Source organism: Mesocricetus auratus, unplaced genomic scaffold, assembly GCF_017639785.1.
Source record: "Mesocricetus auratus isolate SY011 unplaced genomic scaffold, BCM_Maur_2.0 Super-Scaffold_100042, whole genome shotgun sequence".
Lineage (NCBI taxonomy): Eukaryota > Metazoa > Chordata > Mammalia > Rodentia > Cricetidae > Mesocricetus > Mesocricetus auratus.
The window spans coordinates 3,606,447-3,632,969 of NW_024429219.1; the positions used below are offsets into that span (position 1 = coordinate 3,606,447).

The following is a 26,523-nucleotide window of genomic DNA, read 5'->3' on the forward strand; positions in this document are numbered from 1 at the left end:
CAGCTGGGGCACACAATAAATCTAAGGTAGCTATGGAGCGTTCTGGAAAAGTTGGCTAGGGAGAAATGATGAGCCATTCATTTACCCTCTGTAAGTTATAGGAAGACAGACATGGGACACCAACCCATACTACACTTGGTGTGTTAACGGACAGACAAACAGCCTAGTGTGTGCTCACAGCTGTGAGGACAAAAAGCTGCCTAATGTGTGCTCACAGCATTGAGGACAGAACAGTAGGCAGGTGTTAGGTCCTGCGGAGCCATTTGAGCTCAGAGCAGGGCAAGGCAGGTAAGATAAAAGGCTCCACGCAAATGTAAAGACCCAGGGCCAGAGAGTCTGGGGTACTCTGAAGAAGGGCCAATGTTCCTGTAAAGGACAAGCAAGGCTTTTGGGATTCAGACTGCGGTCCTGCTGAAATCAACCAGCTTTGTCACCGTGGTAGCAAAGCAGTCACTAAACGCGTAATCAGATGGACGGGTTATATGCCAATAAAACTTTATTATCCAAATCAGACATGGGGCCATGGGCTATCAACCTTGGTCTAAGCTGCAAAGCCAGTGAGTGAGTGAGCAGCTTCACTGGGACTGTCCCCAGGATGTCTTCTCTAGCAGCCCTGAGTCAGCTTCTTCCCCAGGGGCAATGGAATTCAGCCTCACCCCCAAGCCCACAAGTCCTTAGGCCGCTGTGTCTGCTTCCTTGCCTGCTTGCCTGCGGCCTATGGAATTCAGCCTCACCCCCAAGCCCACAAGTCCTTAGGCCGCTGTGTCTGCTTCCTTGCCTGCTTGCCTGTGACCTTCTGCTCATACGCTGGCTGGCACTGCTTCCTTTCTCCAGTCAGACTGGCAAGTGCATGGAAGAGTGCAACTTCCTTCTTCCTTTTTGTAACTCTGTGTTTTTGCTGGGGTAGTGTCCAACTATTTCTGTGGCAAAACACCATGAACAAAGAACTTGGGGAGGAAGGGGAAGGCATAGAGTTCTGTATTGTACTCTATCAATGGAGGAAGACAGGACAGGAGCTGATGGGGGAATGGTCTTCTGTGTATGTGTTTCTCTTATTGGTTGATGAACAAAACACTATTGGCCAGTAAGGCAGTAGGATAGGCGGGACTAGGAGATGAAGAGAACTCTGGGAAATGTAGGCAGTCGTCATGTAGAGCCTGGGAAGAGAGGACATGCAGGGAGTTCTCCGGTAAGCCAAGGCCATGTGGAAATACATAGATTAATAGAAATGGGTTAATAATTAAGACAGAGCTAGCCGATAAGAAGCCCTAATCATCAGCCAATGGTTTCATAACTAATACAGCGTCCATGTGTTTATTTGGGGCCGAGAAGGGTGGCGGGACCAGTGGGGACAAGAACCCCCACAACAAAATGGTGCCCAATGAGGGCTGCACGAATTTCCACGTAAAACCTGACAAAAGCTTAAAAGGGGACTTTAGAAACAAAAGAACAAAGACAAGCACGGCTTTTTGGTGGCAGCATTTTCTCAGGTGGACTCTGTTTGAGACAAGCAGAACCTCACAGCTCCTCTAAGAGCAGCTTCCTGACTCAGCATAAGCAGCAAAAACCGCCCCACAGCTCTTTCTGCCATGCTGTTTAGCACATAAAAGACTCATGGCTAGAATATTCAGTAAAGACAGATTCAGATGAAGTGAAACCTCTAAAGGGTTTACAGTGTACTTAAAAATATACGTAAGCTTGGGAGAGAAAAGAAAAAGGATAAAGTGATTTAAAAAAGAGAAATAGAGTAGCTGTGTGGTAGTGCACACCTTTAATCCTAGCACTTGGGAGGCAGAGGCATGCGGATCTCTATGATTTCAAGGTCAGCCTGGTCTACAGAATGAGTTCATGGGGAGCAAAATTTACACAGAGAAGCCCTGTCTCAGAAAGCGAAAAAGTGAAAGTAAAAGAAACAGAGTAATAAAAAAAGCCACAGAGTCTGGATACTGTGTGCTATTGTGTTGTCTTTGAATTGTTTAATTGCTGGGGAAGGAACAACAGCTGCTAAAAGACATTTGATTTTCAATGCTGCTGGATTTTTAATCCAACTTAAAAATTTTTTAAATGTTTTGAGTTCAAAATTTAAGACTAAGGACATGTTAGTTTGGAAAAGAGATTTTATTTTTGTTTCCACAGAAAATGAAAAGCTGGGGATTCCTTCCAGACTAATATGGTTTGATGAAGCAAGACCCCCTGAAGCATTGGCCCAGGTGATTCAACATCCAAAAGCAGCTGAGATGATGCAGCCTTACAGAATACTACAGTCAGGATTTGGTCAGATTTCTGTGTTTTTCTCATGATTCCCATGGTTTTGACAGTGACCCCAAACAGCAGGAAGCAGTTTGGAGAGAACAACACCCAAATTCCCAAATATTGTTTATAAATAGTTTTTCATTTAATTAGGGTTGGTATAAATGGTTAATGATCACAACCAATCTCTTTCTAAAAGAAAAAGAGGGGAAATATGATATAGAAATGAATACTTTATGTTGGTATGGATTTTCATTTATTGACACATATTTAAAGTCAATTGTGTGATATGCATATTTCTCCTCTTGTTTAGGTATTATGTTTATACAGCTCATTTAAAAATTAAATACAGATTATATGTAGTCACTTATAAAAGTAAAAACTTACGTTAGTTAGGTTTTCTGGATATACAGAGACATATTTGAGATGGATAGTCTTCAAACCTATCAAAGACCTACAGAATATGACATTTAAAATGACTTAGGGTTTTTCACGACAGTGAGACACAACTGCTCCTGGCCACGCCAATTACTTCAGAGAGGAAGATGGGCATCAAAGAAACTTGTCATGGAGTTTGCCTTCAACATAGAAAGACTAGACATTTTGGGCAAGAAACTGATCTTGCTTGGACTGTTAAACTGTTGCTGTCCAAACTGGACATACAGAACACACCGGAAAGAAACTGCTGAACTTACAAAACAAGATGGGAAAGTCCTGAAGGGTTTCTGCTTCATGGAAGAGTCTGCCAGACATTCTGCAGGACACAGAAAAGTGACTGACAAACTGCCAATGTAGGCAGACAGTTTAAAATTTCCTGCTTCACTGAGAAGTCTGCCAGACACACTGGGGCCTATGGGCTGAGGATGGATGCCCCAACATTACAGAGGAACTTTGGGTGACTGTCCAGACAGTGAGATGTCTCTGTCAGTTCTAGTGTTTATATATTTTCCTTCTGTGATCTTTGATGAAGGTGAAGATAGATAGTTATGGTTATAGTTTTCCTTAGTTATGATAAAAAATAAGTTACATATAAGACTTTAGACTCACAAGCATAGGCTAGATGATAGGACATTTTCTTTAAATTTTTCCAAATGTTAATGGACTAAATATTGTTAACTATAGTTCTTACTTGATAACTCATTTGTTATGTATAATTTTACTATGTGAAAGTTAAAACCATTCTTTTTATTTAGACAGAAAAGAGGAGATGACGGGGAATTTCCTTCTGTCTATGTTTCTCTTATTGGCTGATGAACAAAACACTGTTGGCCAATAAGTCAGGAAGATGGGCAGGACTAGGAGATGAGGAGAATTCTGGGAAACGTAGGCTGACAGAGTCATCATGTAGAGCCCAGGAAGAGAGGACATGCAGGGCGTTCTCTGATAAGCCAAGACCACATGGGAATACATAGATTAATAGAAACGGGCTAATAACTAAGACATAGCTAGCCAATAAGAAGTTCTAGACATCAACTAACAGTTTCATAACTAATACAGCATCCATGTGTTTATTAACTAAGACAGAGCTAGCCAATAAGAAGCTCTAATCATCAACTAATAGCTTCATAACTAATAATAGAGCATCCATGCATCCATGTGTTTATTTGGGGCTGAGAAGGGGCAGAGGACCAGACGGGACAAGAGCCCCCACAACAAGGAACTCAACCATGCGGGGAACCTGGAGGCCGGAGCTGATGCAGAGGTCATGGAGGGGAGCTGCTTGCTGGCTTATCCTCACAGCTTGCTCAGCAGCCTGCTGTCTTATAGAACCCAGGACCATCAGTCTAGAGATGGCACCGCCCATCATGGGCTGGGCTCTCCCCCATGAATCAGTAATTAAGAAAATGCCTTATTACAGGCTTGCCTGCAGCCCAATCTCAAAGAGACACTTCCTCAGCCGAGGCTCCCTCCTCTCAGATGACTCTAGATTGTGTCAAGATGACATAAAACTCTCCAGGACAGATGAGCTCAGTGGTTAGCACACCACTGTCGGGAGTATGCACCTGCACAGTTTGGCTTGGGTGTGGCCTCGGTGCGAAGATGTCAGGACTTCTCTCAGCCCTGGTTGTCACCTGAAACCTTTTTCTGCTTGATAGTGTCACAGGGGCTCAGATGGGGGTGCAGGGAGGCAGAAGGTGTATGGATGCAAGCCAGGCCACCTTCGTACTAACTCACATCCACACAGGAGGAGCTTTGAGACAGGAATCGAGGGCCGGGTTCTCTCTGTGGCTCCCCCATCAGGTCCGGGAGTACAGAAGACAATTTAAAACAGGGCTGGGGACAGCTGGCCCTCAGGGATGTCACTGATGTTGGTGTGAAACAGTCTGGATCTGGGGCTGGACACGTGAGTCAGGGGTTAAGAGCACTGGCTGCTCTTCCAAGGACCCAGATTTGGTTCCTGGCACCATGGTGACTTGCGACCATCTGTAACTCCAGTTCCTGGGGACCTGACGCTTCTTTTGGCGTCTGTGGCAACAGCACACACGGCACACAGACACACAAGCAGGAGCAATAACCACACACATAAAAGAAAATGAACACATCTTCTTTTCACTTGAGCCTATGTCTATAAGCAAGCCACTAACAAAAAAATATTATTCTCTTAGGGGGACTGAAGGCAGAGAGTCCTGGGAACATCACTAGGGCCCTCCCTTGGAAAGGGAACAAATGTTCACCCAGATTCCTCGCACTCTATCCATTAGTCAGCAAGGAGCCATGTAGGAACCTCATCCATAAGGCAAGGAGAGCAAGATAAACACCAGCCCTAACTTAACCAGTATTACCAAAGAATCACCTAGAGTCACATCCCCAACAATGCCCAGAGTCCTGGAATCCTCGGATAAGACCTGGCCTTGCCTTTCAGTCTTGGAATACAAAAAACAAACAAAAAAACAAAACCCACAAGTGAGCTTCAAGGACCTTCTGGACTGGGCCCAGCTCTCTGTCCTTGATCATTTAGTAGAGGCAACGCTACCAGCCAGGCAAGTATGAAGTCCTTCAATTCCCCACCACCCCAAAGTTAGTTCCACCTCACCCTCTCTCTGCCTGCAGGAATCCCTCAGAACTTTAGTTTCTTCATCTGTAGAGTAGGGTGACGTCCATCCTCCCCTGCGCAGAGTAGAAGCATGTCCCCCCTAGAGTACTATCTCTAATGGCACAGACAATCCCATCACCCCACACTGCAGCTAGAGAGGCCCTAGCACCTCAGGGAGATCGAGAGAAACTTGCAGAGCCCAGGATCCACCAAGCCTTCCTGCACAGCACCCCCACCGCATGTCATGGGCAAGAGATCTCACTGTGTCCTGACTGAGGCCACCACTCTTACGGGGCTGCTCTGATGGGTGCAGGCTGCAGGGAGCCTCATGGAACCACCTCATCTCATTCCAGGCTGAAACTCCATCTCTGGAGATGTGAATCGGATAATCAATAAGCCCTCGGGCATCCAGGCAGTGAGAAAGAGAAAAACCATCTCCATGGCTGGGGAACCGGGTAATTAACCCTGGTGTGGCTGCCAGCTTGGCCGCTGAGTGGGATCCGTCTGGGGAGGGGGAGGAAAGATGATCAGATGCCCTCAACTCCAGGCAGAGATGTATCCATTTGAGGCTCAGATGAGCAGGATTCCAGTTACCCGATGAGCCTGAGGTTTAAGCCCAAGACAGGACCCCGCCTGCGACTAGAGGAAGTGGCTTGCAGAATGAGTGATGGCCGTCAAGCTCTCTGTCCACACATTAATCTAGCAGCCAACTCAGCCTGGAGGAAGACTGGGTAGCAGGGACGCCTCAGGGTCACCTTTCCCATCAGTGGCTGTGGCCAGTCTGGGGCTGCCGCCACACACTGCATCCACCTCCAACGGAGAGTCAAAGCCGGTGCAGCAGAGGAGAGTCAAGCCTGCTTGACTCTATGGCACAAAACAGAGCTCAGGGGGGAGGGAGCAGGGGCAGCGTGAGCCAGAGGCACGGGGCTCTCTGCCCAGCGCCGCTCCGGGATCCGATACCAGCTTTGGAATGAAGGACGGCAAAGAGGATACGTCTCTTCCCTCAGGGAGTGGCCAGCTGCAGGGAAAGCCAGGGCCCAGGACATTCCCGGGACTGCTCTAACCTTGGAGTCCACCAGACCACACAGTTCAGAACCCTCTGCCCCTTTCCAGCAGAGGGTGGCCACTCTCTGATGGCTGTTCCTCTTCACTAAAGACAGTTGGGGACAGTGACATAACAGCCCAGGGTTGTGACAGCAGAGCATGTCTTCAGCCCCCACACGTGGCCCGACAGCCCCTCGGCTCCCTGCCCTGACCTAGTTTGAGAATGGTCCCAGAGGGACATTGCTCTCATGACTTTGGAAAGAGACTTTTCTAGGTAGAGTGGGACAGAGACCAGGCTGTATACAGAGATGTGGAATTCCAGTTAAGGGTACATGTCATCGTAGGCAACTTCCTGTGAGACTTTGCTTCCCCACTGGTTCCCCTAAGGTAGAGATGGGGTTCTTCCAAGCAGGCTGGCGGATATGAAAGTAGGCATCAGGGCTGTTGTTCAGAGGAAGCCAACATGTAGCCTGGGACTGTGAGCCATCCGTGAGGGAGCCTGACACAGTGACAGGGACCCTCGGACACCCTTGCCCTTGAGTGGCAACAGTCCCAAAGAAGAGATTGCCCTTTCTGCAACACACGGAGGGGAGCAAGTTCAAAGAGGTACGGTCATTCCCTCGCCCAGGTCACCCAGCAATTAAACAGATGGGTAGAAGTAACAGTCAGGGCATTCTGGCCCTAGACATCATAGATGGCTGCAGCCGACAGCCCCCTCCCTTCCCAGGGAGTCCTGGCCTCTGCCCTTCTGTACAGGGGTGACCGCACCTACACTGCAGCATCCATCATGCACTTTGGACCAGGGAGAGCTGTCCATCACCACGACTGGGCAAGGGGAGCAGCCCTTCCCCGGGGGACATCACCAGCCTCCGCACAGCAACCTTGAGTGACAGGCTCGGAAGTTCCTACACTGTGCAAAGGGAAAGGCTAAGAAGAGAGAAGGGTCGGGTCTGTGCCCTAGAGCTCCCAGCCAGTCAACGGCCCAGCCCTGACTCTGTGCCTGGAGGGCAGTCTGCTGAGAGCAGGGATGGCTGAGTGTCCACGCCCCAGCACCCACGCCTCTGAGTCCAGCTCCTGCAGAGGCACAGGCTAGAAGGAACTGACGCCCAGCGAGGTCTGAGAAGATGATTAATGCAGCCTCAGCCTGGGAGATAAGAGGATAATTAACTGAACGCCCTGTTCCCAGCTGGCTTTGGAATACACCCAGGCCACAGGATGGGGACAATGGGCTCTGGTCCTCAGGTCCCTACAGCTCATCACAGCCTGGTCTGTTTAGGGTCTGGACAGTGCTGGCTCCCCTTCGGCCAAGATAAACACTGAGAAGCCACCTGGGTATACTGTGGATGGAGGCGGCTGGGAGCGTTGCTAGGAAACGGGATGAAGGGGCCAAGGGCATGAGGACCAAGGGGCTCCCCCAGCACATCTGCAGGCAGTTGGAGGAACAGAAGGATGAATGGGGATGACAGTCTCTTGATCTCGGGTGTGCCGGCTCCATCCTAACATTGATGGAGGCTCAAAGGACGGTTGAAAATCTAATTGCTGGGTGTTTGGGTTTGGTATTAGGGATGTTCCACTTGGTAAATATCAAGGAGCTGGAAGCCGTCCCTTATCCTCTAGGCAAAGTTTACTGATGCCTTCCTGGTAGTGAGGGAGGAATTTGTAAGCCGGCTTTTGCACAGGATGGAGGTAGGGAGGGATGGAGAAGGGGGGGGGGAGAATCCATGGGTCAAGTACATACACCCCAGAGGTTCCCCAGTGGCTGTAGTCTGCTCCCTACAGGGAAGCGAGCTCCTCTCCTGGTGTTCTTGCTTCTGCCCTGTTCTCTATTAACTGCAGCCCTGCACCCTGATAGCCACACAAAAGGCAAGAGTCGCTGCTGGGAGCCAGCGGGCCGCTTCTTGGGCAAGCGGGCACATGAAGGTGTGAGCCTAGAGACCAAGCTACAGCAGCCTGGCATAAGCTGCTGGCGGTGACTTCACTTCTTGGGGCGTCAGGGAATCTGCCTGCGTCTTGCTGATCAGAGTGTCGGCAGCTGTGAATGCAGCCCAACACACACCCGCACACATGCACAAAATGAATGCACTTCTCTGGTTTCTGCAACTTCTCTTGGTTAAGCACCAGGCGTGCCAGTAAAGGAATGTCTAGATTGGGTTAGGGGGTGCCACCATCCCAAGGGCTGGGGTCCTGAACCGGAATAAACAGGATAAAGTGAGCTGGGCACACGCTCTCATCTCCTTCTACTTCCTTACTGGGAATGAGATGTGAGCAGCCGCCTCTCCACACTCCTTCCACCGCCCTTCCCTGTCCTGGGGGGGCTGTGCCCTCAAACTGTGAAGTCAGCCTTTGTCCCCTTAGTCAGAGAATCCGATAACAGCAACGGGAAAGGAGGCTGAGATAAAAACTCAGCTGTGCAATTCCCCGACGTAAACTTCACGGATGACAAAGTCACGTCACAATTCCATACGGGGTAGACATGCAGGTGTTCACACAACCGTGGGCACCATCGGACTCTGTCAGGGCCCGCATAATATTTCAGAAATATATTCCACTCACCCACCCACAGTTCTAAGAGCTCAGAACTTCTATTGTCTTTTAGATATTATCCGATTACTGCCAGATGCTTGGCCTCGGTGGGGGAACGGCTCCTATTCTGTATAACAAAGGACTTGGGCCAGGGTGAGCCTACACCCACCCTGAGGGCTAGGGAGATGCTCTGGTGTGGAGGGTCGGAGGCCTGCTGTAGAGGAGTGTCTCTAAGATTAAAGGAAATCTTTGATATCAGCTCTTTAAACATGATAACAGATGCCTTCTGCCATCGCCCCTGCCTTTGGATGATTCCTTAAGACGCTGGAACAATAAACCGAGGTCTTCAGTATTGACCGGGAGCTCTCCTGTTATGACCAGATGTCTCTGCCTGTCCTTAATGTCATTGGGTAGCTAGGCCTTCCCATGCCCACACTCTTCCACTCAGGGTCCGACCCGGGGCTGTTCGGCTGGTTCCAGTCACAGCCCCACAATCTGGAATATGCGGTCCCTGCAGTGCGGGGCTAACACAAACCAGACCACGATAGGACACCCCAGCACACTGTGTATGGAGGATGGGGCCGCGCCCCACTTACAATGCCACGGTTTCTTTTCTAACATAAGAGTTTTATTGAGTGCTCGGCAATTTCACATAGTGAACTCCATTTGTACTCATTTCCCAGTCCTCCCAGGATCACCCCCACCCTTGTGAAGCACCCCCCAAAAAAAACAGAAGGAAAGAAAACATATATTCCAAGTTCAGTTTGTGTTGCCTGTACACTCACTGGAGCATGGCCAAACTCCCAGTGGCCAGCCCCTTAAAGAAAACTAAGTCCTTCCCCACCTGCACCCCTGCCAGAGGGCATCAGTTGTGGAACGCTACCCTTCAGCATCCGTCTCACAATTTGTAAGAGTTCTCTTCGACGACCTCCTGTCTAGACCTTCTTTTGTGTGTGTGGGGAGAGGGGAGGGGTTGTCACAGAAGCCATCTACGTCACTCATCCTCCGAGGTGAGCCTGCAGCCGCCCACACCTCTTCAGAAGAAGCTTCCTGGCCCTCTGCAGTGTCAGTGGCAGCACAGATTGTGGACTTCCGCATGGTTTCTGATGATAACAGGGACAATGGACATCAACATGGCCTTCGTGATAACACAGGCCCATGGACACACACGGCCCTGGCTGTATCTGCCAGACTTTCTAATGATCTGGTGTTGACAGGAAGCCCAGATATTTTCTGTTTGGCCACTGAGACGGTTAAGCCTTAACTGTCTGCTTGACATACTCTAGAAGTCACTGGGGAGAGAGTCTATATGAAGGATTATCGAGACCAAGCTGGCCTGTGGGAGTGCTTGTAGGGTGATTGCTTTAATTAGGTTAGCTTATATGGCGACGGTCCAGCCCACCGTGGGTGGCACCATTCCCTAGGCATTACCTGACCTGAGTACAAGCGAGCGAGCATGTGATGTGAGCAGCAGTCTCGAGCGCCAGTCGCCCTAACCTCCCCCAAAATGATAGGCTACAACCTGGGCGTGTGAGCTGAAATAAACTTTTTCCCCTCAAAGTTGCCTTCTCTCAGGATGTTTGATTGGGGCAACAGAAATTAGAGCAGGGAAGCCAGAGTACCCCCACCTGTCCTCTTTCTGGGTCTCCCCTCCCCATTACGCGGTAGCAACTCCACCCACTCATCCTCACCTGTGTGTGTGACCTTCTAGACACGAGCAGAGACAGAAGACTTAACTATATCAGGAAAGAACCGACTCCTCTCCATCTCTTCAACCCATGTCTTCCTCTTTGGCCTGTGGCTGTGGGGGCTCTCTGGACCCAAGACAGATGACAACGGTTGGTTCCCCCACACACGTGTTTCTAGCCACGGCTGCTATGGCCCCTTCCAAGGCCTTCCTGAGTGTGGCAGAAGCTGAGGAGTGGGGCGAGAGAGTGGGGTAACAGGACGCTGAGGCACAGCGGGGACCCAGAGAAGAGGAGGAGGTGCATCAGGCCAGGGCGGGGCTGAGGAGCACCGCGGGAGGCTCCTTAGCAGACACCACAGGCATCATGCTTCCTCAGTGATATCACTGAGCATTCTGAAGCACTGGGGTGTGATAGGCGGGTGAGCATCTCTGGGATCCAGGACTTAGCTTCCTTGCCAGCTATCACCAGTGTCGAGCCAGATAACCTCAGGCGAGTCCCCTAACCTCAACGTGCCTTGTCCTACCCGTCTGGAGAATGGGACACCAGTGTTCTGGGCCTCGGCCTGGTCTCGGTGCTCCACGTGTTGAGTGGGCAGCCTTGTCTTCACAAGGTGACAGCCAGCCGGCTCAGCCTCCTCCGCCAGACGAGGAACTAGGACAGAAACGAAGTAAGCGCTTGCTCGCATCAGGTGGCCCAACCCCAGACAGCATGTGCCAAGACTCTGTTCAACTGCCAGGAAGCACGAGGGTTACGCTTAGAGGAGCATGTGGTGTGGAGATGATGCCTGCAGTGGCCACGGTAAAGAGGGCAGCTGTTACTCTTTCTAAGGAGACGCAGCCCGTGCTGCCCTTGCTGGGAACCCTCCCACCTCTGACCTCCAGCCTGAACCCTGGCCATCCTGATCAAGAGCATGCCAGGGCTGCAGGCCGTGGATGTGGAAGAAATGGCAGCCAACCCCTAGAGCATCTAATGGCTGCTTGTTAGGAAGTACACGCGGTCCCTCTGACCAGGCAATTACCCAGGGAGATAGCATTGATTAACACATTAATAAATAATGCTGCTATTATAAGACGGCCTGAGACACCTGGGGATAATTGCCTTGCACAGGAGTGGCCTCTGCCACCTTCCCCCTGTTACTGTGTCCACTGATTTTCTCTGTGGCCCAGCCAGGGTCAGAGACACAAGCTGGGCCATATCAAAGAGGAAGACAGAGAACAGCTGTCCCAGGGACCTTCAGCAGGGAGGCCCCTCGGCCATTCATCAGTCAGCCCCCTGCTCAGCCATGCTGCAGTGACGACCATGACTGACCAAGGCTGACTCACCTTAGCATCCAGCATTGCCTACGGCAAGACGAGGGGCCTGTCGTACAAGAGACACCACAACCAGGAGGCTAGAGGCATCTTCTGGGAGCTAGAGGTACCTCCCTCTCCCAGATACTATCCAGCGCCAAGCTCTGGTCCTTCACCCTCTTAAATCTTCCTACCAGGGACTTGCCATTGTGAGTGAAGGGGTTGCCTACGGCCCAGTCCTGAGCAGGGTGATATTTCCAATGGGAAAGAGTTAATCACAGCGTCGTTCCACGTCAGGCGGCTCCCCTCCCCTACAAGCATGAAGCAGCCAGGAAAGTGCTTAGCGTTGAAGGCACACTGGGATCAGCAGATCTTGGCCGGAGCGTGGAGGTCCACTGAAGGGTCAGCCAAACTCAGCAACCCTCGAGCTTTCCTCCTGCCTCAGATCCTGGCATTTGACAGCTAAATTAAAACCACCAGGAAAGTAAGCGCTGTTCTATAAAATATGAATGGAGGGTTCAATAAAGCCCAGGACTGTGCAAGAATGGTCCTCCCCAGCCAGTCTGTGGTAAGGACAGAGAAGAGATATGAAGGCCTCGTGGCCCAGGGAAAAAATTTCCTCCCAAGGGCCAGCCTTCCTTCCCAACAACCACAAATGCATCTGCATACATGTACATGTGCATGCACAAGTGTGCCTGTTTGAACAGGTGTGTGCATGTGCATCCTGGAAGCATATGCTGCTGTGTGCATGTATGTGTGCGTGGGCATGTGCCTACACGTGTGTGTCCCCATGTGTGTGCATGTGTGTGCATGTGTAAGTGTGTGTGTGTGACCTAGAAGCACATTCCAGTGAGTACATGTCCACACACGTGTGTGTACGCGCACGCACACGCATGCACATGCCCCAGCATGTACCCTAGGAGCAAACGGTGACGTGTACGTGTGCATTCACCTGTGTGTCTTACTCCATGTGCACATGTCTTTGACACGTGCAAGTGGGCCTGTCCGGGGTGTGTGTGTGTGTGTGTATGTGTGTGTGTATGTGTGTGTGTGTGTACCTGGCTCACAAGTGGGGAGGAGTGTGCACCTGTGTCACCTGCATTCCCCTCTCTTCCCCATCTGTCTGCAGAGCACCTGCCATGCGCAGGCACAGAGAGAGCTTGGGGCTCTGAGGTGAGGCCACCTTGTGCAGGGAGAGAGACACAGGCAGGCAGCTGCACTATGGGGCAATAGAGGGGGTGCCCTGTGATACTCTGGGGGCAGGAAATGCACACCTGCCCCGGGGAACACAAGCCACTTGCCCCTTCTCAGCAGCACCAGCATGTAGGCGGAGCAACTGAGGAAACCTGTGCAGGAAGAGATCAAAGGCCTCTGCGCCCACAAGTCCTCAGTCCCACCGCCACACACATCCCAATCCCCAGGCTGGGCTTGCAGGAACTGGGGCGTAGTGATCTCCAAGTCACTGGAATAATCCCAGTTTAAACGGAGAGGCCATTTCGGCCCCTCAAGCACCGACTCCGGCATCGCCACACTTGAAACCCCGGGTATTTCTACAAAAGGATGAGTGTGCTGTGTGGAGTTTTAATCCCCTTCCTGTCTCTCAACCAGAAACATTTCCCGGCCACGTCAGTTTCCTGGGAGCAGCAAATGCCAACATGATTAACTGCAATCCCCACTCTAGCCTTTTTTTTTTTTTTTTGAGACAGGGTTTCTCTGTATTGTTTTGGAGGCTGTCCTGGCACTCGCTCTGTAGACCAGGCTGGCCTCGAACTCACAGAGATCTGCCTGCCTCTGCCTCCCGAGTGCTGGGATTAAAGGCGTGCGCCACCTCCGCCTGGCCCCACTCTAGTCTGTCGAGTCAGACGTGCCTTCAGCTCCCGACCCTCTCCGTGGTGTGAGCATAGTTACCTTGCTCACCTCCCTGAAACCCACTTTCTCCTTTTGTGAAATAAGGGTTACAAACTGCTGCTCTCACAGCACTGTGCCAGAACTCGACGAGACCAAGTGTCGAGCGGCGGGATGGGCCCCGTTATGCTGCTGTGACAAGCATCCCCACAAAGGGGGGGGGAGGCGCTAGGGACAAAACTGACTTCTCACTTGGGTTTTGTGTCCATCACAGGTCAACAGTGGCTTCTGCACACTGTAGCAGTTCGGAGACGGAAGCAGATGGCCCCTCATCCCAAAAGATGTTCCCACTGTTCCAGAGACTGAGCAAAGAAAGCACAATAAGCCCCATACTGTTTCTCCAATCTCCTGCCGTGAAGGGACTCACAGCCCATCTGCTCGCTGCTGGCTGCTGTATGGAATAACTCCGAGGCCCTGCCTGAATGGAGAAAGGAGAGCCAGCTCACAGACGGACTGGCCTTCAGACAAAGATGCTTATCCTTCACGTGCAGCCCAATTGGCTCCTTCCGCCTTCCTCCCAGCCCCTCACCTTCCTCCCAGCCAGTGTTTCCTGAGTCAGCCGCCTAGCGGCTCCCTCCTAGCACCTGGGCGCCCCGCAAGCCACAGAGTCCTGTAAGGTTCTTTTAGCACAAGCTGCCGTTGAGTGCGGGAGTAGAATCTCAGGGAAGCAGCAGCACAGCCACAGGGATCTTACACTCAGACACAGTCCCATGAGGCCCCGTGCTACCTTCAGGTGTCCATGAAGGTGTCCAGAGCCTGTCTGCAAGTCCCCCTACAGCCTTCACACAGCCACCTGTACCCAGCGGGTCTCTACTGCGTTGTCATCCTCCTGCAAGGCCCATTGTGACTAAGTGGCTCTGAAGACCCACACACACACTCAGCAAAGGTGGCCAGAGCCCCTGCCCACTGTCGCCCACCAATTCTAGGTGTACCGGCCCCAGACCTGGCAACCTGACCTCATCTTAACCTCTCTTACTCCTCTGGAATGAGTCACACCCTCCCAGGGCACCTGAATTCTGTCCTTTCTCGGTCCCTGCCGTCGCCCCGGGCGCCCACGTAGCTCTTCCTTCCCTCCCCCCCGTGGCTGCTCGTTCATTAAGTGACTAACCCTTTCTATCAGACACCCTGTCTCCTCTGCTGTGGTGATTTCATTACCCACACTCCTGTGGCACATATGCCTAACCCTCACAGGTCCACATCCCAGCCTCCTCATGGGCGGCCAGAGACCAACACTTCCTGGTCTCCTCGCTGTGCGCTGATGTCCCCTCCTAGAGGCCACAAACTCACTCTGTACCACCATTTGCCTGTCCTTCCCTCCTCGTGTGCTGTTGGCTGAGCGCAGGTGTCACGGAGAAATTGGGGGGAGGGGACATTGCTTCCCCTCCCTTGTCAGGCACCAGGGTCCGGACAGAAGACTTCCGGGGAGGGGTAAAGAAACAGCCAGGCGTGGGGCCTGTGAAGGGCTCCAGCAGGCGCGAGCGTGGCAAGCATGGCGCCAACTGGTTTTGTCCTTTTCCCTTCTCCATCCCTTGCTAAAGCCATTATGTTACAGTCCTAAAGCCCGCCCCAAGGGCCACTCCTTTATTCCACCCCGATTCATTCCTGAGACAAAGCCTGAAGGTTCAGCCATCAAAATTCACTATTTGGCTACACTGGCTAACCTGTCTAATGAGGATTTACCAACCCACGCTAGCACAGACTCCCCCATCTTTCTCTAGAACCCCACTCAAAAACTCAAAAAACAAAACAAAACAACAGCAGCAGCAACAACAAAAACACCTGTTGTTGCTGCTGCCTTGCTGTCTGCCTTTGCCCCGTCCAGAGGCAGCCACCCCAAACCTTGCTTGCTCTTCTGGGGTAAAAATTCTCCTTTGTGCCTGGAGGTTTGGGTCTGGGGGTGTCCTGTACCGGGGTGCTGCCCCACCCCTATAACACAATCACCCTGAGGCCTGGCACAGAGGGATGGTGGGAGTGAAAGCTCTTATAAAAGCTAGTCCTCAGCATGCAGCCTCCTCCAAGGCAAGGGAGAGAATCTGGGTGTGCTGACCTCTGCCTGCCTGCAGGTTCTGAAGGGGGCACACAGTAGGCTGGACTGACCCCAGGCTCCCGCACCAGAGCATGTGCGCTGTGCATCTGCAGAAGGACCTATCAGCTGAAGGGAGAATGGAGTAGGGGAGTAAGGCCAGGAATTGTTATCAGTCCACCAGACCCAGGATGAATGATAAATGGGCATTCATTGGGGATGAACTTAACACAGATGGCAATAAGTAGCTGTCACGGCGTCCCTGCTCCAAGGATGCAGACCCTGCCTCCCCGATGCTTTGTGCAACTGAAAAGGGGGCTTCTGTCGTCCCCTGCTCCTCTGCCTTTAACTGGTCACATACGCACCTGTAGCCATGCCCAAAAGGCAAGATACCGCTATAGGGGTGAGTAAGGGGACGCCCTGAAAGAAAGGATGGCAGAGGGGCTGGAGAGAGGGCTCAGCAGTTAGGAACATGTGCTGCTCTTGCAAAGGACCTGAGTTTGGGTCTCAGCATCCATACCTTGAGTAATTCACAACCTCCTGTAACTCCAGTGCCATGGTATCTGATGCCCTCTTCTGGCCCCCAGTGGTACTGCAACTCACATGGACATACACACAGAAAACAAACCCACACACACATAATTTAAAATAATCCTTTTTAAAAGAAATTGGTCATAAATACACAGTATAACACAGGCCCTGGACATGGCAGAGATGGGAAACCCCTCTGTTGGCTAATGGGTCAAAAACTGGGTCAGACCCAGCTCAGACTGCAAATGGAGTCTATGGGGTTCATCTGGTCTTTAGGAGTCATAATCATCCTGGCCTCTGGTTATGGGGACCTACACAAAAAGATACTTTGTAGGCCTTGAGGAAAGGGACACAACCATCCACCTTGAGTGTAAGCATTTTGACAAATCCGATGGGTTGGATGGGGATGGATTATGGTACTCGGGAGCCAAAGAATACTGAGTGTTACAGCTCTGATGGACAGGTATTCTGGCACTCAGGAGTCATAGAATACTGGGTGTTAACAGCTTGGATGGAAAGGTATTCTGGCACTCGGGAGCCAAGGAATACCACAGGTCACAGTAGGTCATAGCAGCTTACAGTCCTGCTTCAGGGAGAGGCTTCCCCAGTGTATCAGCTCTACTCCAGCAGGAGGGGGTTTCCCCAGAAAAGTTGTTATAGTTCAGCTCCATTCTCCAAAAGAGTGGAGAGTATAACAACTTCACTTAGCCAGGGGAAGATTTCCCCCAATGAAAACTGTTACAGCCCTGCTCTGCTCTACCCAGGGTCGTCTCTGCTTTGGTGAAAGAAGGTCTCACCCAAACTTCATTCAAGATATTTATCGGGAGGGAAGAATCCAGGAGAGTGGCTGTCCTCTACCAGGGTGGTGAATGACAGCCTGGCAACACAAACAGCCACAAGCTGAACAGACACAGGGTTTATATAGGGCTTCTTAGGGAGGTCGGGTTTTCCAGGGTGGGGATTGGTTAGATTTCAATCTCTGAGCTCAGATTGGCTAGAGCTTCTGTTCAGGGATTGGTTAGTTTTCTGCACAGGGTCAGGGTCAGATTTGACTCTGGTTTCAGGGCCAAAGTGTGTTTCTTTCTCTGGTCCTTTTTAGCCGTTTGGCTCTAGTTTTAGGACCAGGGTACATTTCTTTCACTGACTCTGGTTCCAGGGACAAAGTGTGTTTCTTTGGCTCTGCTCAGGGTGTGTTTCTTTGGCTCTGCTCAGGGTGTGTTTCTTTGGCTGGACCTTTTTCCCTACACTGAGGAGGTTGAAACCCAGTGAAAGCAGGCAGCATATAGGTGTGTGGATGGGGTCCAATCAGCTTCCCGCCCCTGACTTCCAGGGGAACCAGGGGAAGGCCAGGTCTGACAACACTGCCACACTTCCTCTGTGTCCTATGTGGCTGCAGTCACTAGGAGAAAGTCTTGGGAGTCCCTGCCCTAGGAGAAAGAGGGTTGCTAGGTGCCAGGTAGGCCACTGTGGTCTTCTGCTACAAAGCGAGATTTCACAGCACAGTTCCCTACCTTGCATTTCCTGTTGGTCTGAGGAATAACTAGGGATTTGAAGATTTAAAAAGTGAGTGGGACATTTACCTTTCATAGGAGGAAACTGGAGACAATGTTTTACAACGATAGAGAAAGACTTTATAAGGCACAAAAGGTATATGCCATGAGGAAAACCAGAAAAGTTGGGCTATAGTGAAGAAAAATAACCCCTCTCTAACAAAGCTAACAAAGGAGGCCATGAATAGTGAGAAGACAAAGATGGTGTTCAAACAGGGAGCGTGCATTTGTAACACATGGGACCAGGAAAGCACTGAGGCCCGTGTTATAAACCAAACCCTACTGGGAACGCAGCAAAAATGGGTAAAGAAGCAGAAAGCATCAGGGGCCACTGAACAGCAGGCTGGAGCTCCGCCATAGAGTCACCAATCCTGAAAATGGAAAAGCACACCCGTTCCTCGTTCCACACCCATCAGTTGGCAGGGAAAGCAAATCGCAGGACCGTTCAGACGAACCATTTGGTCTCAAGTTCCAGAAACAAACAAACACAAAGATGGTGTGTTGTTTAAAACACCTGCAAGCTCAGTATGGTGCAGGACGGAGAAGATGCCGTCGTGTGGGGGCAGGTTGTGGAGGAGAGGCAGGCAGGCAGGCTGGACCAGCAGGTAGGTGCAGCCCAGGCTACACCTGCAGAGCTGTAGCCCCGTAAACAGAGGCTCTCAACCTGAGCCTCGGCCCCTTTCCCCTTTGTGGTCAAATGACCCCCATTTACAGGGGCTGCATATTGGGCATTTACACTACAGCTGGTAACAGTAGCAAATTACAGTTATGAAGTAGCAAACAAAAAACCATTTTGTAGTCGGGAGTCACCACACCATGAGGAACTGGATTAGAGGGTCATGGCACGAGAAAGGTTGAGAACCACTGCCTTAAAACCACCTGGGTCACCAGGTGTTGTTGGCACACGCCTTTAATCCTAGCACTCGGGAGGCAGAGGCAGGCGGATCTCTGTGAGTTCGAGGCCAGCCTGGTCTACAAAGCGAGTTCCAGGACAACCTCCAAAACGATACAGAGAAACCCTGTCTCGAAAACAAACAAACAAAAAACCAAAAAACAAAACAAAACAAAACAAAAAACCACCAGGGGGGTGTGTTGGGAAATGGCTCAGTAGATAAAATCCTTGCAGTGAGGGTGAGGGTAACAGTTCAGGCCTCCAGACCCAGTCAAAGTGTGGGGGCTCCTGTAATCCCCCCACTGGAAGCACAGACACCCAGGATCCCTGGGAAAAGCCAGCCAGCTACACTAGTCTGAATTGATTAGCCCTAAGCCCAGCAAGAGACCCCCACCTCCATGTTTTTTTTAAGTAGAGAAGTACTGAGTAAGACAGCAGATATCCCCCTGGGGCTCACACTCACAGACATGTACACTGGCACATCCACACACAGACATACACACTAAGAACAAAACTGTGGGAACCACTTGGTCTGTGAAGCGCTTGCTATGTAACAACGAGGACTTGAGTTTAACGCCCAGAACCCAGGTAAGACGAACCCACGAGCAGGCACGGCACGGCGGCACAGGCTTGCACTCCCGGCACCGTGGAGCTCGAGACAGGCAGGTTCCTGGGACTCCTTGGCCAGCCAGCGATGCTCTCCTCCAACCCAGAAAACACACCACCTTGAGTTGGGCTGAGTCCACTTGCAAAAGCTCACCTCAGCTGGGCTTGTTGACTGTTGACGTTCCCCCGCAGGGACAGGGAGTGTCTTGGGAATTTAGAATTCAGCCACCCCCCTCAACACGTCGTATGCAATGCTGGACTAACTGCTTGTAGCAAAGAGGTCTCAGGAAACGTCTAGACTCTCCAGGCTGCGAACCACTAGGGAAAGAGGGCCCCGGCTCTTCGGCCTTGGGAAGTCGTCGTCCATGCCGGAGGGTTTGCCTCCCAGGGTGTCTGCCTTAGCGTCGCCCCCTCTGATGTCCATAACCCCTCGCCCACTGCTCTGTAAATGAACCAGATAAACTCACCGGTTTCCCCCAGAGTGAGCCTTGATGGAGTCAAACGTCCGCTTGTTGTTGTGACCTTAGGCTGGGGGTGGACATCGCCTAGGCCGGTAGCCCAGGAGGAAACCCTCATGGCACCATCCCAGCCTAATTGGAAAGTCCTTGTCTCAGAAGAAAAAAAAAGATGGACAACAGCTGAGAACAACAACCAAGGGTGACCTCTAGCCTGCACATGCACACACACACACACACACACACACACACACACACACACACACACACACACAGACATTCATCAGTCAGAGAAAAGCAGGGAGGGGTGAGACTGGGTGGATTCAAATGGGTCACTCCACCACGCTTCCCCGGCAGAACCCATGAGGCAGCTATACAGGCTCCTGACAGCCTGCTGTCATTGCACTCCCCCTATCCTGCATGTATCCTTTCAAGCACTGGTGTCACATGAAAAGTAGCCTGCCTGGGTAGCGACAATGCTTCTCTGCAGGAGGCAGCATCCTCCTGGCTTCCTCTTCTTTTTCCCCTCACCGTGTAGTATCTCACTTCCCTTTCGCGGGATTTAGCTCTGCTGTGCCGAAGCAGCATGGCTTTCACATCCCTGCCTCCGAGCAGGCTGCGCCTTGGCCGGTAGGACAGTAAGGAAAGACAGTGTCCATCTGCCTGGGCATCCCCTGGATCGCTCTGCAAAGGAAGATAGGAACACAGCCGCCGGCAGCCAGGGGCACGAAGGCTCGATATGAAATGATTCCTTCCAGGGGCGTTAAATCCCTGCCTTATCTAATTTTGTATCCCGAGGCTGATTAGTTTAAACTCCAAAATAAAATAAACATCAGCTTTAAATAAGGATTAAGTTCTCGGCAGGACCCGGAGTCGATCAAACTGACATTGTACATTTTATGGTATGGATTGAGGCGCCTGTGGTGGGGTGGGTTGATAGGGAAGCTCTGAGCTAAACAGAGACTACTGCCAGAGCTTTGGGTTTCAGGAAGATACCCAGCTTTACTCCTACGGCAGGATGTCCACAGAAATCCCCAAGGCACATGGGATGAAAACGGCCCTGCGCCCCAGCTGCCGTGTCCCCATAAAGGGAAATGGGAAGTCAGGACAGGGAAAACAGGAGCCCGGGGCAAGTCCCCCAGTGTCCAGAAAACCACAGGGGGCTGCATTTGCAGTGCAAGTGTGAGCTCCTGAGTTTGGACACTGTCCAGAAACACAGCTGGCCTCGCTTAGGCAGCAGCAAACGACTAACCCTTAGGGAGGTGAGGGCCTGTGGCTGCCCCATCTTCTACATGCTCAACGCAGCACACCTGGCGTCTGCTTGAACACAAATGGGCCCACACAGAAGAGAGACAGACACAGAGGCAGGAGGACAGAGGGAAGAGATTTAAAAGATGAAGAGAAGAACTGGGAGGGGCACTTCCCTGGCCAGCCATCCCAACCATCCTTACTAAACAGCTGCCTGGAGGTCCTGAGGTCCTGACTCCCTCAGCCGCCATCAGGAGTGGGGGAAGCAGGGCAGGTAAGGCGTCAGCTGGTGCTCTGCACCTTGGTGGGCCCACAATCCTGAGCTGAGAGAGAGAAAAGGCAGCAGCAGGTGGGGTGGTAGAACCTATCAGGGCAGCATCCCAAGGAGGCGTGGCCAGCCCTAGAATGACCTGCATTATTGGGTGGGGCTCCACCCCCAGGAAGGTGTCAATCACCTGACCAAGAACCCACCCCCAGGAAGGTGGATCCAAACTAGGCCCTACTAAAGAAACAGCTGTAATAAAGTTCCCTTCACCAAATTCCCAGAGTGCAATGTCGAACACAATGAGGCTGGCTCTCTCTTTCTCTCTCTCTCTCTCTCTCTCTCTCTCTCTCTCTCTCTCTCTCTCTCTCTCTCTCTCTCTCTCTCTCTCTCCTCCCTCACTCCCTCCTCTCTCTCAACACCGATCCAGGCCCATATGCTTGACTGGCACTCAACTCAGGGATTCCTTATTCCTCTAAAACCTCCCTGCCACATGACCTCGTGTCTGCCACATGTCTGTCACATGTCTGCCGTGTGTCACAAGTCTGTCATGTGTCTGCCGTGTGTTGTGTGTCTGCCATGTGTCTGCTACATGTCTGCCGTGTCTGCTACATGTCTGTCGTGTGTCTGTCACATGTCTGCCGTGTGTCACAAGTCTGTAATGTGTCTGCCGTGTGTCGTGTGTCTGCCATGTGTCTGTCGTGTGTCTGTAGTGTGTCTGCTGTGTGTCTGTCATGTGTCTGCTATGTGCCTGCCGCGTGTCTGGCCTCCATGCTAGCTCAAACAGCATGGCTTCCTGACTTCCCTCCTCTCGCTACTGAGATTTGTAGCTTGTTTGCCTTGAAGATTTTGTTTTAAATGCCAATAAAGTTGTTCCGGAGCTTAGGCAAAAACCTTCGTCATTTTGCTGTTCTGTTTGTTTTTTTTCTGTGTGCCCATCTGTTACTTCTCCGTCTCTCTTTGACCTCTCTTGAGTTAGCGGAGGGCTTCCATCGCTCCATCTTCTTGCTGGCTTAGCGCCTGTGACCGGCTTTGCTTAGTTTGGTGCGCATTTCAGAAGTTGCTTGATGGCTGATGGTTCAGTGTTACGTGGGATGAGGCCCTCGGTATGGCGTGCCTTCCTTCGTCTCTGTACCTGAGGCCTTTGTGTCAATGCTTGCAGTCACCCGTTCTTCTGCGTGTATGACTAAGCCGCACTATGTTGCTGTTCAAATAACCAATCGTCTGTTGCATATTTGTGGAGAGGGGCAGGGTAAGCATCAGGCGCCCTCCTCCGCCCCTGCCCGCCGTTATTTTGAGGCAGGGTCTCTCACGGAATCTGGAGCTCGCAGACTCAGCTGGACTGGCTAGCCAGCAGACCCCTGGGATCATCTGTCTCCACACCGCCGCCATTCTCACCATCGGAGTTAAGGGCGCGCACCACCACGCCCAGCTTCAGAATGACTGGGAGTCCAAATTCAGGTCCTCATGCGTGCACAGCTGGCGTTTAGACCCACTGAACATTCCTCTCAGTCACTCTTAAGAGGTTTCTTTAAGGGCTGGGCGGTGGTGGCGCACACCTTTAATCCCAGCACTAAGGAGGCAGAGGCAGACGGATCTCTGTGAGTTCGAGACCAGCCTGGTCTACAAGAGCGAGTTCCAGGACAGCCTCCAAAACAATACAGAGAAACCCTGTCTCAGAAAAAAAAGAGATTTCTTTAAGTGTTTCATATCTCTCATGCATTTGCCCTCTCATGCACTCTATATTCTTTTGTGTGCGTCGAGATTTTTGTATGATATTATAATTCTCCTTCTGCCGGATGCCGGGTGTCTTACTTGACCGCTTATCTGCCTCACTCCCTTGGGATGAGGTTCTCCTGGCAATGAATCCACGGAGCTTGTGGACAGCTGAAAGCTTCCGCTGAGCTGTGTGAAGGGCATTTTTGCCACTGACTACCGTTAGCTCATTTTGTACTTTATAGTTGGCACTCCACTGCCCTCAGGCTGCCAGTGCTCGGTCAGAAGGCCCCTGACATTCTCAGTGCCACAGACTGTATCTTGTCCCTTTAGCCAGTTTGAGATCTGTGGCCTCAGCCCTGGTTTCAACCCATCTGATGGGAACATGTCCTGGGGTCATTAGCCTCATGTCTTTTGACTTTGCAACTTGTGTTATTTCAATAACTCACACTTATGTGATATTTCATTATGACATTTCCATATATATGCCCCCAGAATAGTTACCTTTCCTGTTGCTTTCTTATTTCAAAAACAATGATTTTTTAAAAAATAAATTTATTGTCTTTCATAATTTCTGTGAAGTCGGATATGTGTACCGTGTGTGTGCGTCTGTGATACATACATAGGTGTGCAGGTGTAAACACAGAAGCCAGAAGTGGACATCCAGCGTCCTGCCATAACTGGAAGTTTCTCATCCCACCAAGTCTTGTAGCCGCTTTTAAAATAACCACTCAGAGGCTTAATATTAATATTAATTACAAGCTGTTTGGCCTATTAGCTCAGGCTTATTATTAGCTAGTGCTTATAACTTAAACTAATACATTTCTATTATTCTATATTTTACCACGAGGCTCAGGGCTTCTCACCTCACATCTTGCCTCCCTGGTGGCTGCTGGCGCCTCCCAGACTCCGCCCTTCTTCCCCCTATATCTCTGTCTGCCGTGTAAGTGCAGGTGCCCTTGGAGACCAGAAGAGGGCACCAGATCACCTGGAGCTGGAGTTACAGGCCATCGGGAGCCACCTGCCGTGGGTGCTGGTGCTTAACTGGAGGCTTTTGGAAAACAGGCTAGTGCCAACCTTGCTACATAGCCAAGAATGACCTTGGACTCCAGATCCTCCTGCCTCTACTGCACTAGGGTTACAAGTACATACCGCCATGTCTTGTGCCCCCCCCGCCTTCATGATACGGAATAAAGTCATAAAGGTGACTGCTCAAACATCCTTGGCTTCCGATTCCACCAGGGTAGTCGTTGCTGTGTCTCTGTTGATCCGCTTTTATTCTCACGGTAGACTGCAACTTCCTGTTTCTTTACAAAGCTGGTGGTTTGGGGTTGTAGTGACAGCAAGAACTGTACCTAATCGTGAGTTGGATGTTGTGCCTGCCTGCTTATCTTGTTTGGCTTCATTCAAGGGCACAGTTGAGTTATCTGGAAGGAGTTTGGCCCCTTTAAGGCTTTCTTTAGGTCCATTTAAGTGGGACTGGCGCAGCCCTCTCCTGGGGCTTATCTTCCCTCCACTGGAGCCATCACTGTCTGAGAACTCTGCCCAGAGTTCTGGGAAGTGCAGGTTGAAAAATCTCTTACCTTAAAATTTCTGGATCAAGCATTTTAACTTTTGGACTTTTTTTTTCCAGTTTGAAAAAAAATCTGCATTTCCATAGTGGGACAGGAACTGATCTACATGCAGGAGTTAGACTTGTTTCCTAGGGACCATATATACACAGCCTGCAAGATAAATCATATATGCTATTGTTTGTGTATGTTTGTGTGTACGCGTTCAAGTGTGTGGCACGTGTGTGAGCATGCTTGCCATAAGTCGACGTCATGTGTCATTCTCCGTCACTGTCCTCTTTGGTTTAGGTGTCTCGGGGAACCAGCAGCTCATTGATTTGTGTTCACTAGCTGACCAGAGAACGCCAGGCATCTACCTGTCTCTACCTCCTGAGTGCTGGGATTGAAGGTACACGCCGCCACCATGCCAAGCTTTTTTATGAGCATACTGGGGATCATTCTTGGGTCCCAGTGCTTGGCTTGCAAGCACTGTACCAACTGAGTCACCACCCCATTCGCTCATACCATTTTCTTTAACAATTTTGTGTAGAAAACAAGGTCTCATTGGGTGGTGAAAAACATCCAACTGCAGCACTCTGCCAGTGGTTAAATTGCTTCAAATTCTGAAGCATCTTGAATTTCAGATTGTTAAGAGGTAAGAGTGCTCAAGTCAGTAGGATTCCCCCCCACCCACACTGTTCCTGGTGGAATGCCAATAGAGCTGGTTCTGTGGGAGGCAGAGCTTCACCCATTCTGCCTGTCCTTTTCCCCAGACTTGGGTAGTTGCCTCACACATGTGTCTACAAGTACCCAGCTGGAGGTGGGAAGGGGTGTCTGGTACACACACACACACACACACACACACACACAGTGCTCAGGGTCCCTGCCCTGTAGCTGGGCTGACCTTGTCTGTTCCCCACAAATTCCCAACTCTATCTGCTCAACTCCAGAGTACTCTAAAGCTCGAACCTGGGTCTTCTCTCCCTGGACTGTGGCCTAGAAATGTATAAGATCAGCCCCCAAGATATTAATATTCAGGCGACCATTGTCCCTTGGTCTTGCCTTGGAGGCCCCATCCCTCATGAGAGACAGCTGGAAACTGCCACCTACGTTCTCCAATCCTGTACATCACCAGCCAGCACTTGCTTAATAAGTCGCCCATCGCTCACTCCCAGCGGGAGTCTCTCATCATTAACTAATGCCAGGCCTCCCTGCCATCCCAAAGGTGCTGAGCTATGTCTGTTCAAGTCACCATTAGCAACCCAAACCTGAACATCCAGCAATTACCGCAGCGGTGAGGTCCCGAGAACCGCACACCAGCAAGGCAGCCCTATTAGAGAGGATCTTAGGCAGGCTGCCCTCAGCTGGCCCTGCACACGTCCCGAGTCTGGTCCAGAGGATCTTGTACTAATGCAGAAATTGAGTGTGGTAATTTTTCACACCCTCTCCCTCGGTGGCTACCAAGTTTATAATTACCCACTTCTTTCCAGGGGGATCAGACCGTGGTTTCTGATTCACCCCTGAGGTAAGGGGGAGAAGGTGGGGCAGCCTGGATCAGACCTATTCCTGGAAGGTGTTAGACGACTCCTGGAGATTAAATAATGACCCCTGATGCATGTTTAATATCTGTTGCTGGTAAAAATTAATGCCCTGTTTAATATTAATAGCAGACACGTGCGTGTATCTGAGGCTCTTAATCTGCTACCTTCCCACGACGTCAGGTATGAAAATAGCTCCCCGTGATTAGCCAGGTGGGCGCGGATGGGCGGGTGACAGTGAGGAGGAAGGGAGAAAGGAACAGAGGGCGGATATGGGGATGACAGCTGTGTCACACATCTTAGACTAATTGCGTCATGGTTCATCAGGATGTCGGTGGTGGGGGTGTTTCCCCCCCAAATGCAGATGCTTTCTCAAACTTCATTCATGGGTTCATTCACAACACTGGCTGAAGACCTTC

The 26,523-nt window shown here is 51.1% G+C and overlaps 1 long non-coding RNA gene across 1 annotated transcript; it reads right to left on the minus strand.

Moving 5' to 3' along the window:
- Window positions 1-9,463: 9,463 nt before the first annotated feature.
- Window positions 9,464-10,661, minus strand: LOC110339715. The gene is made up of 2 exons (XR_002381723.2): window positions 10,543-10,661; window positions 9,464-9,954 (listed from the first exon to the last, which is right to left on the minus strand). It is a non-coding gene; the product is annotated as an uncharacterized LOC110339715 (long non-coding RNA).
- Between the last annotated feature and the right edge of the window lie 15,862 nt (window positions 10,662-26,523).